This window comes from Odocoileus virginianus, chromosome 17, assembly GCF_023699985.2.
Source record: "Odocoileus virginianus isolate 20LAN1187 ecotype Illinois chromosome 17, Ovbor_1.2, whole genome shotgun sequence".
NCBI classification, from domain to species: Eukaryota; Metazoa; Chordata; class Mammalia; order Artiodactyla; family Cervidae; genus Odocoileus; species Odocoileus virginianus.
The window spans coordinates 59986752-59998237 of NC_069690.1; the positions used below are offsets into that span (position 1 = coordinate 59986752).

The 11486-nt window shown below is 47.7% G+C and overlaps 1 long non-coding RNA gene across 2 annotated transcripts; it reads left to right on the plus strand.

Moving 5' to 3' along the window:
* Nucleotides 1–85: 85 nt before the first annotated feature.
* LOC139039218 (uncharacterized) lies at nucleotides 86–11213 on the plus strand. 2 transcript variants are annotated; one of them, XR_011492539.1, is made up of 3 exons: nucleotides 86–633; nucleotides 1830–2037; nucleotides 7060–11213. It is a non-coding gene; the product is annotated as an uncharacterized lncRNA (long non-coding RNA). The 2 variants fall into 2 exon arrangements; XR_011492540.1 differs by lacking the exon at nucleotides 7060–11213 and adding an exon at nucleotides 2367–5938.
* Nucleotides 11214–11486: the final 273 nt, after the last annotated feature.

Consider the following 11486-nt stretch of genomic DNA (forward strand, 5'->3'; position numbering starts at 1 on the left):
CCCCTCCGGCCGCACCTCCGGCGCGGAAAGTTGCCCGCCGCCCGCCGCGCGGCCCCTCCCCTCCGCCGGCTGTTTGCGTTTAAAATCCGCCCCCATCTTTAAAACGGGGCTCCGGGTCTCTGCGGCCGCCGCCGCTCCCGGCCTCCCTTCCCCCTCCCCTCGCGTCCACGCGGCCCCCGGCGCCCCCCGGGGCGGGCGGCCACCCCAGGTTTGCGTCTCATCGGCCGCGGGCTCCCCGCGCCGGCGGCGAGGAGCCGCTCAGATTACTCTGTGCGCGCTGCTGCGTCGGTTTCGGCCCCGGACCCTCGGCGCCCGCGGGCCGGCTTCTGCTCCCCGGGCCGGGGCCCGAGCGCCGGCGCTGGGCCGCCGCGTCCGCGGACGGACGGTGTGTCCGCCCGCCCAACGGCCCGGGACCCGGCGGAGGCCGGCTTCGCGGCGCGGGCAGGGGCAGGGGGCACGAGGCGAAAAGCAACTTTTACCCGCTTGCCGCTCCCTTTCGCGGGCTCCTCCCGGTTCGGCACCGCGATCCGCGACCCTCAGACGGAGACCCCTCCCCTAGGAATGTGGCCTCGCTCGGCCGAGTCCGCCCTTCTGCAGTCCTCGCCGCGCGCGAGCTAGGACTTCCCCGGGCAGGTAACGGGGGTGCCGCCTGCGCGCTCGGGCCGGGGCGCAGGGGCGCGAAGGGCTCGGGGGAAGGGGGGGGGGGGTCCCGGCGCCGGGCCGGGGCGAGAGGGGGAGCGCGCGCCGCGGTCTACCTGCCGGGTCATGGGGAGCAGGGGGGTGGGGGGCGCTCTGAGTCGCCGGGGCGAACGACCCCGCCGCCCACGCCCGCACCCCGGCTGCTGCCCGAGGGCCCCTCGCCGGGCGGCGAGGCTGTCCGCCGCGCCCTCCGCCCGCATTCCGTGGCACGGGTGAGCCGAGCACCGGCCGGCGCCCTCGCGCAGCGGGCCCCTTGCCCCGGGGAGCGTAGGTCAGTCTGCGGAGCTCTCAGTCGTTGCCTCGGCTGTGCTTTGCAGACTTTGGGACTCGGAGTGCTCCTCCCCACCCCCAAGCAGATTTGTAAAAAGAGGTGTCCAAGGGAAAATCCTCCAGGACAGCGAGACTTGCGAAATTGTATTCTGTGTGAATGCTGTTGAAAGGCTCTGAAATTAGAAGAACGCAAAGGCATTAAACGCCCCGTTCCGTGCACGGGGAGGGCCTGGGGCCTTGGGGTCCATCCAGCTTTTCCGCTCCTCCAGACCCTAGAAGAAGCCTCTCTCGAGGAACCTGGACGGTTGCTGACAGAAGCCCTGCCCCCGGGGAGTTAAAAACTCCACCAGGCAACCGTCTGGGCCAAAAGAGAAGAGTGGGGTGTAGACTCATTAAGAGATTGGCCCGGGGTCAGCAGTGAGGGAGGGAGCGAGGTAATGAGTCACTCCAGGCCGGCCTCCCCTGAGTCACCGCTTCTCCGAGCTCCGAACGAGTTGGGAAACTGGAGCCTGGAGCCAGGTTGTTAGACAATGCAACCCCCACCGTCCGTGCTGCCGCGAGGGGCATTGATCCGGGGTGGGGGTGGGGGGGGGGGGGAGGCCGCGCTGCTCACGACCTTCTAGCCCCTGCCCACTGGAAAATGGACCGCCTCTCTGGGCTAGAGAAGGCTTCAAAGACTCCTCTCCACAGGGTAGCCACTCTGTTTCCAGTCCCACTTCTGCACCTGGCTACCCATTCCTGTGCACTGATTGCTTGCCCTGTGTTTATCCGGGACGTTTATATATGTGGTATGAGTTTCCTATAATTCAACACTCAGAAAGCCGAGGGCAACAACTGTGCCTGAACCGACATCTCTTTAGTAGGTACTTTTCTTGGCCCTGTGTGGGCCTGGACCCAGAGAAGAGCTTGATGTCGGAGACTGTTGCATCCATTCATCCAATCCAAGGTTCATCCTGCCGGTCCTCCTCAAAGACTGTGACCCGAACTAGAAAACCCTACAAACTCCTCTCCCTGCCTCTACTCTGCCCCTGACAGTCTCTTCTCCATCTGACCAACCAACCCAGTGAGGTCTGTGCAATGTTAATTGTATTACCTGACTCCTCAACAGCAGGGAAGGTGTCCCCAGCACCTTAGAATAAAATCAGATTTCTAACAGTAGCCTACGAGCTCCTGGGACTGCCCCTCACCATGACAGCACGCTGTCCTTCTGTGTCCCCTGCAGACCTCCCTCCAGCCAGATCCTTGTCCCCCAGATGCGACAGTCATCTGTTCAGCACTCAGGGCACAACTCAGATGGCACCTTGTGGAAGGGACTTTTCATGATCCCCTTGACCAGAGCAGGGTTAGAAATGTTCTTGTCTGTCTTGTCTGTTGATTGATTGTCTATCTGCCCACAGCCTTCGAGGATGAGCTGCATGGGGGCACCGGCCTGGTCCAGCTTATTCACTCTGCCTCCACCGGGGCCTGGAGCAGACAAAAACGTTTCAGCAAACGTTTGTTGAATGAATGACCAAACCTTTATGAGAGTGAGGGGTGGTGGTGAGAGTGCAGAAGCATGAAATGGGCAGCTGAAGGCAGGGCTCACCAGAACACTCAGATGATACACGGCTGGGGGCAGGCAGGCAGGATTGGAGTTGAGGAACACAGACTCCTTGACCACCATTAATGGGACTCCATTCTGATTCTAATCTGATGAACTACAGCTTCAAATAATTCCCCAGTCACCCCTCTTTGCTTCCTACATGTTTTTAGCCCCACCCCTGCAAAGGCTGCATCTTCTTCCTTACAGCCCTGCAGCTCAGCCCTTGGGTCTCTGATTCAGCTACACTTCCTCCCCTTCTCTTCCAGCTTGTGCTGTGCTAAGTCGCTTCAGTCGTGTCCGACTCTCTGCGACCCCATGGACTATACCCCTGAGGCTCCTCTGTCCATGGAATTCTCTAGGCAAGAATACTGGAGTGGGTTGCCATGCCCTCCTCCAGATGGTATTCCTGACCCGGGGATCAAACCCATGTCTTTTATGTCTCCTGCATTGGCAGGTGGGAGCTCCACCTGGGAAGCCCTTCTTCCAGGCTTGAGGCTTTAAATACCATCTTTACCTTGAGAAAGAACTCTAAACCTATAGCTCAAGTCCAGAGCTCTCTCCTGGACCTGAGCTTCAGACTCTTAGCCAACAACTTCTTAGCATCCCCACTTGAATCTGATAGACTCACACTCACATGTCCAGAGTGGGGTTCTTAACCTCCCCCCACAAATGTGCTCCATCACGGTCTTTCCCCCCACTCCACTATTGTAACGCTATCCTGTAATTGTTCAGGCCACAATCACTCCTGTCTTTCAAACTCCATCTTTAATCAGCCTTCTTTATGGTCCAACTTCCACATCCATACATGACTACTGGAGAAACCATGCATTTGAGTAGACAGACCTTTGTTGGTAAAGTGATGTCTCAGCTTTTTAATACACTGTCTAGATTTGCCATACCCTTGGAGGAGGGCATGGCAACCCACTGCAGTATAATGCCAGGTGAATCCCCATGGACCGAGGAGTCTGGCAGGCTACAGTCCATGGGGTTGCAAAGAGTCGGACACGACTGAGCAACTAAAGCACAGCACAGATTTGCCATAGCTTTTCTTCCAAGGAGCAAGGGTCTTTTAACTTATTATCACTTGTAATAATCTTTATTTTAAAGTCTGTTTTGTCTGATGTGAGTACTGCTACTCCAGCTTTCTTTTGATTTCCATTCGCATGGAATATTTTTTCCAGCCCCTCACTTTTAAGTCTGTGTGTGCCCTGGGGAAGATTGCAGGCAGGAGGAGAAGGGGATGACACAGGATGAGATGGTTGGATGGCATGAGTTTGAGCAAACTCCAGGAGATAGTGAAGGACAGAGAAGCCTGGTGTGCTGCAGTCTAGGGGGTCACAAAGAGTTGGACACAACTTAGTGACTGAACAACAACCACCTATATTAGTCAGATTCTTAAATAGAAAGCAGAAAGGGTGATTGCCAAGGGGTAAGGGGAAGGAAGAATGGGGATTTGTTAACTGGATATACAGTAGAGTTTTCAATTTGATGAGATGAAAAGACTTCTGGAGATAACAGAACAATGTAAATGTATTAAACATTACTGAGCTGCACAACTGTAAAATGGTAAATTTGTTACATAGTATTTAGCACAACTTTAAAATTTTTTGATGGTTAAGATGGTAAATTCTCTGTGCATTTTACCACAATTTTTAAAAGAAAAACAAAAATGTAAAAAGACAAACCATGCAAAAACTACCAAAAGAAAGTAGGTTTTATGGCCAAAAAAAAAGCATTGCTAGAAATGAGGAGGGACATTCCATGATAAAGGTATTCATTCACCAAGAGGACAAAGTAGCTTGATATTTGTGTGTTCCTAGCACACACAGCCTCACCACATGTGAGATGAAGGAGAAAGCATAGGCAGAGTTAAAAGGAGGCAGAGACAAACCTACAAATGTCTGCAAGACATGTGTATCGGTAACTGTTCAGAGGAGAGTGGTAAGAAGCAGATTTGAACAATTGGATAAGCAGACTTGACCTAAAAGATACATATTATAGATAGATAAATACAGAATACTACACCCGCAACCAATAGATACAGAATACTGCACCTGCAACTGCAGATCACAGAGTTTTCCCGAGTGTACATGGAATGTTTGTGAATGTGCTGGGCCATGTAGCAAGTCTCAACAAGTTTCAGATGCTCTAAGTCATATAGAGTACATTCTCAGACAGTGATGCCGTTAAGCCAGAAAACAAGAGAAAAAGTAAGTAGAAAATATCTACATATTTGAAGTCTATACATACTCCTGAATAACTGATGGATTTGGAAAATCACAGTGGGAACTAGAAAATATGCTGAAAGTGTTGAAACTTACATCCCATAATTAAGATGTCATTAGGGCCATGCTAACTTGGGAAGTTTCTAAAGCATATATTGAAAAATAAGCTTGAAATACAAATAAAGTGTTTTTCATGAGAAATTAGAAAAACAGCTAATTAAGCACAAAGAACTGTGCAAATAAATGGAAATAGTCAAAAGTTAATTGAAGAATGATAAAATGAATAAACCCCTCATGGGGGACTAATTAATGCACAAATAATAGCAAAAAAATGAAAATATTTCTATAGATTTTTCAATCATTAAAAAGATAATGAGAATATTATGAACAGCTTTATGACAATAAGTATGAAAATTTGATTGAAATAAACAAGTTTCTTGAAAATGCAGTTTTTCCAAACTGGCACAATCAGTCCTGCATCTGACTGGTCTTAAATCCTCTATTTTAAATTAAAATAATAAATAAATTAAGTCTATTGTTTTAAATCTTCCTACAAAGAGAACTCCAGGCCCAGAGTGCTTCATCAGTGAGTTCAGTGAGTTATGTTTAAGGAAAATATCCAATCTTGTTTTCAAAGAATAGAAAAAGGAAATAATCCCTAACCATTGTATGACGGCCACACTGCCTTGATACTAAAACCTAGCAAAGACATTACAAAAATATAACAAGCTAATCTCACTCATTAACTTTAAACAAGTGATCAGCAGAATGAATCCAGCAATGTGTAAAGCTGATGTACATCTCAACCAAGGTGGAGTTTTCGATGAATGTTAGTTTGGTTTGATATTCAAAAATCAGAAAAAGATGTTGAATAAAGTTCAGCACTACTTATGATTTTTTTGATGTAAGTACTATCAAAGTAGGAATAAAGAGGAATTTTCTGAACTTGATAAATGGCGCACACACTCTTCAACAAACACACTAAGTAGTGTACAGACATAAGTATCTTACCAAGTAGTGAAATGTTAAACGCTGTCTCTCTGGCTTGACAGCAGGGATGCCTACCCTGACCACTTCCACTCACTATCACAATGGAGCACCAAACCTGTGCAATAAGTAATCCACCCCCCAATAAAAGAAAGTGAAGAAACGCTGTTAACAAGATGACGTGATATATGTGTTTAAAAATCCACAGATGCACAATTAGAATTAAGTGAGGTTAGCAAGGTTGTTAATATCAACATTAGATGTATTTCTGCATACTAATATATCCTATGTAAAGCAATAATCAGGTAGAATATAAGCAGTTTAGAAAGAAATCTTAAACATGTACAGCAATGTTTGTAGCAGCACTGTTTGCAATAACCAAGGCATGGAAGATTACTCAGCCATTGAAAACAATGAGATGCTGCCGTTTGCAGCAGCGTGGATGGACCTTGAGGTGATCATGCTGTGTGTGGTGAGTCAAACACAGACAATCAGCGTATGATGCCACGCACACGTGGAGTCTAAAAAACAACACAAATGAGCTTACTTACAAAACAGAAATAGACTCACAGTCATAGAAAGCAAACTTACAGTTACCAGAGGGGAAAGTGGGGAGGGATAAATTAGGGGTATGGGATTAATAGATGCACACCTCTATATGTAAAACAGATAAACAGGTATTTACTGTGTAGCGCAGGGAACTGTATTTACTATAACAACCTGTAGTGGAAAGAGTCTGAAAACACACACACACACACACATATGCATGCATCACTTTGCTGTACACCAAAACACGATATTGTAAATCAGCTATAGTTCAATTTTTTAAATTTAAATAAAGGTGATCACACAAGAAAAGATAGCTTACAACAGTGGCAAAATATTGACTACATAAGAATATATCAGTTGAAACATACCAGAATTCTGTGCAAAACTAAACATTCTGGAAGGGGGTGAAGGAAAGCCTAAATAAATGAGGGGGCACCATGTGTGGCAGACAGGGAACTGTCCTCTAGTTGCCCTTCAGGAAGGCACTTTCCGTTCAGCCGAGCAGGTGTGGCCTGCACGGAGCCCCAGCTGCAGAAAGCTCCCTTCTCTGAGGTGACACGGGTCCCAGAGCTGCATACAACCAGTGGAAGCAAGACAGGGGCATACCTAGGGCCATTTCTACCAGATACAGGACACCCCAAAATCCTGGGCAACTCCCTGCTGCCTTGACTGGAGCTCTGTGGGCCCGGCATTGCTCTCTGGCCCCTTCCTAAGCCTGATCTTGCTACCTTCACTTCCTCCCACAAGTGTTGATCCCTCATAAACATGGTGCACCTCAACTCAGCCTCTGAAGACTAACCTGTGACGGTTGACTCAGGAGAGGTCTCAGAAAGCAAGTGATGAGATGGGTTCAGAGGAGTACCCCGCCCCCGCCCGCCCACCGGTGGAGGCAGGTGGGTCTCAGGCAGCACTCTGCACAAGGTGCTGGTTCAGTTGTTCACACTCTGTTGGTACATAAGAGGGGGTGTGCTGGTCAAAGTGAAAGCACTGGCAGATATAGTGGAGGAAGCAGTTGCTATAGAAATGATTGATTTGGATAGCCGTTGATGTGCATCGTCAGTGTTCGCCAGAAAGATGCCAAAGAGATGAGGGTAATGAGCAACTGAAAGCCAGGTGTGAAAATTAGAGGCCTTCCTGGTTGCATGAAGCTCTCATCTCCTACAGTGAGAAGGGAGAGAAAGCTGAGGACCTAGACCATGAGGATTAAGCACCCAGCAAAGTCAGGTCTCTCATGCCAAGGTCAGGCCCTGGATGGGATGGAGGCAGATGGGCAATGATGAAGATTTTGACTCCCCAGCTTCCTGTGGACCTTCCGAGCTTGGAGAAGTGGCCCATCTCCAAACCCACTGGAAGAGCCAGCACTCCCAACCTTCTGGAACCGTGCAGAAACCCGCCCCTGAGAAGAGCGTGGATTCCCTCCTGGGTCACTGTGCCTGTCACTGGCTGAACTCGCAGCACGCAGCGTTAGGGGTGCTAAGGGATCGCATCCCATGGAAGGCCTGCGGGCCCTCACCAGCATCCAGGAACTGATGCTGGAGGATCGCCAGGATAGGAGGCGGGGAAGCAAAAGGCTTTAGGATGAACTGTGCAGACCTGAAAATACCAGATACATCCACCTCTTTTTGGGAGAGACACACTGCCCAGCCGTTGGGAGTGACAGCTTTGAGCCAGCAGCGCCTCGGGGCCTGGCTGGGCTGCCGGGTGCTGCTTTGCCTGGGGTCATGCTCTGCCCACCGTGCCCAGGGCGACCTGCGCTGTGACTTAGCATGGACTTGCAGCCCAACACGGGACACTCTGACAACAGTAAATGCCCCAGAGCAACGTGTTAGGGCAGCCAGCGCTCTGTCCGGTCTGGGTCAGACTGCTTCCTCTGCCCAATTCTGGTGCTTGCCTTTTCCCTCATAAACTTTTGCCATCCAAATTCCATTAAGCATCTGTTTCTGCACCATGACCTGCATACCATACTCCTGGTTTTTAAAGACTCGGAATGTTCAAGAGATCAGTACACTACTAAATGCTCTATAGATTATATGCAACCATATCAAAATCTCCAAATATTGATCTTTATGCAATATTTTTTGCACGTATAACACATTTTTTCCAAAGAGTATTTCCCATAGTAAGTTTTTGAAAGTAGGAAGTTAACAAATGTTCTGTGGGGCTGTATTCAAGGATTGACAGATTTGGAGGAGAAACGCTTTATATACTATGCAATATGCGTGTGTGTGTGTGTGTGTGTGTGTGTGTGTGTGTGTGTATACAGGACAAATGCAAACATTATTTAAAAAAGAATAAAATAGACAAAAAGATACAAACACCATAGAATGGTAAAGCAATTCTAAATTTATTAGGAAATGCAGAGGGTGAGCAATTATCAGGACACTCTTGAAGAAACAGGAGGTAGGTGGGCTTGCTCTACCAGATGTGAAAACTTAGTGTAAAGCTGCAGAAATGAAGACAGTGTGGTTTGGATACAAATACATAAAAAGAATAGAGAACACAGACACAGTTCCTATTTGAATGTTTGATTTCTGTGAAAGATGGAACTTCAGACCTGTGGAGGACATCTTTGTCATTATATGGTGCTAGGACAGTTGGATATCCTTACAGAAAATGGAACCTGACCACCCCACACCATAAACAAAAATTAGTATCAGGTGATTTTAGATCTGACTGTGAAAGACGAAACACTAAAAGCTTCTAGAATAGGGCAGATGAAGAGAAAATGGAAATATTCTATGACCTATACTGTCTAATACAGGCAACTAAGGACTGGATTTTATTTCATTTTAATCAATTTTCACTTATATAGCCCCAAGTGGCTGCCAACAGTTCAGAATTAGAAGATAATATTGAAGACTGTCTTCATGACCTAAGGATATGAAAGACTTCTTCAACAGGATACAAAAACCACTAACCAAAAAGAAAAGAAAGAAAAACAATTGTATTAAAATTAAGAATTTCTATGCATTTAAAGATACCATGATTAAAAAATAAACAAATAAATAAAGATACCATGATATACGTCAATAGAAAGAGGCACAAAGGCACATTACAGTAGGAAGAGAGATTTGCAGCACAGAGGGCTCATCTCTAGAGTGTATAAACAACTCTCAGATCAAAAAGAGAAAACCCCGAAGAAAAGTAGGTAAAAGACTTCAACAGGCACTATACCAAAGAGAATATCCAAATGACCAATTAGCATGTTTAAAAATGTTCAACCTCACCAATAATCAGGGATAGACAAACTGAAATCATAATGAATTATCACAGCACACCCAGCAGAATGGTTAAAATCCAAAAAAAAATTGACAAAACTAATGATAAGACTGGAACAAGAGAATCTCTCAAATGGAGTTAGGGAGAGTTTAAATTGGTATGACAACTTTGAAAATCTGTTTGGCAGCATCTGCTAAATGAACCTGCACTATAATCCACCGTCTCACATTAGGAATATGCCAAGTTATATATGAACTTGTACATCAAAAGACATGTACAAGAGCGCTTATAGTAGCATTACTTGTAACAACCAGGAGTTGGGTAAAACCTGTTAGCCACAGCAGGAAAATAAGCAAATCATCACAGTGTACAGCTTAAATATATACAGTTTTATCTGTCAATTATAACTATAAAAGCTGGGAAAAGAAGCTTCATAAAGCTGTATCCATACGAAAATAAGTAAATAAACCACTGTAAGTTATACAATGGCATGCCACACAGCCATGAAAAAGAATGAACAACTGTTACATTCAGCAGCATGAACAAATCTCACAAAGGATGCTAAGCCTAAGACACTTCATTACAAAAGAGTCCATGCCTTGTAAATCCATTTATACAAAGTTCAAAATGCAAGTGAAATTAAGCTATAGTGTTGAAAGATACATGTTTAGCAAGGAGACGATTGCCATAAAATTCATGCTTGAGATCACCTTCACAGGGAGGTAGAAAGCACATGTGAACGTTCTGAGTTGCCTGAGGTGACGTTTTATAACATGGATCTATAACATGGACTGTTGTCTTAGTTTTTTTAATCCTCAGTGATGGTGGCGCTAGTGGTAAAGAACCTGCCTGCCAATGGAGGAGACGTAAAAGATGTGGGTTCGATCCCTGGGTCAGGAAGATTCCCTTGGAGGAGGAAATAACAGCCCACTTCAGTATTCTTGCCTGGAGAATCACATGGACAGAGGAGCCTGGCAGGCCACAGTCCATGAGGCTGCAAAGAGTCAGACACAACTGAGGTGACAGCACACGCACATGATACTCTGTGAAGGGTCCTAACATTTACCTGCTGGTCCCTGGCCAGACTGTTTGGTATCAAGGACAATAATCTGGGGGGCGGGGGGAGTAGTGTCTGGCGGACAAGAGACAGTGAGAGTGGGCGCAGGGCGCCAGTCTGCCCCGGGGCAGCAGAAGCAGCCTTGTAGCACAAGCCGCTCTGGGCTTTTCCTTCCAGCCCCAGGGAAGGCAGATGGAAGGTGTGATCCTTTACTCCCGTTTCATGGTCCTGTTAGGGGAAGCACACTGATTGAAACCGCCCACCCTGGCCAGGCACCATAGTAACCATTTGCATGAGTTGTTTTACGACAGGAGGTCCTGGTAAGGAACGTGGAACTAATAAGCCACCACCAACCAGAAGAGCTCGGGAAAGGTCGAAAGGAGACACCACATGTCCAACCACCTCCCAGAATCCTCCTCTCTGGCATCCATCTTGGCTGAACAAGGCGTGCACCACCAGGAAGGACTCTGAGTCAGAAGGATTGGCTAGAGACAACCCGGAAACTAATCCCATCACCATAAACCCAAGAGTGCAAGCCACGTGACAGAGACGTTCTCCTGGGTCCCCTCACCCTCCCGCTCTCCCCCGGGCGCCCTCTCCAATAAAATCTCTTGCTTTGTCAGCACGTGTGTCTCCTCGGACAATTCATTTCTGAGTGTTAGACAAGAGCCCAGTTTCAGGCCCTGGGAGGGGTCCCCCTTCCTGCCGCAGTCTTGTCACTCTGCCCGGCCGCTTGTGGGTGCAGCCCCTCGGCTCATGAGGCAGCCGTGTGAGCGGGGGCTGGGCGGGAAGGAGGGGCAGTGACTGGTGGGTGTGGAGGTTTCTCTTGGAGTGCCGGAAATGTTTGAAACCAGACTTGGGGGCTGCACATCACGAAGGCATACTAAATTTGATTAAT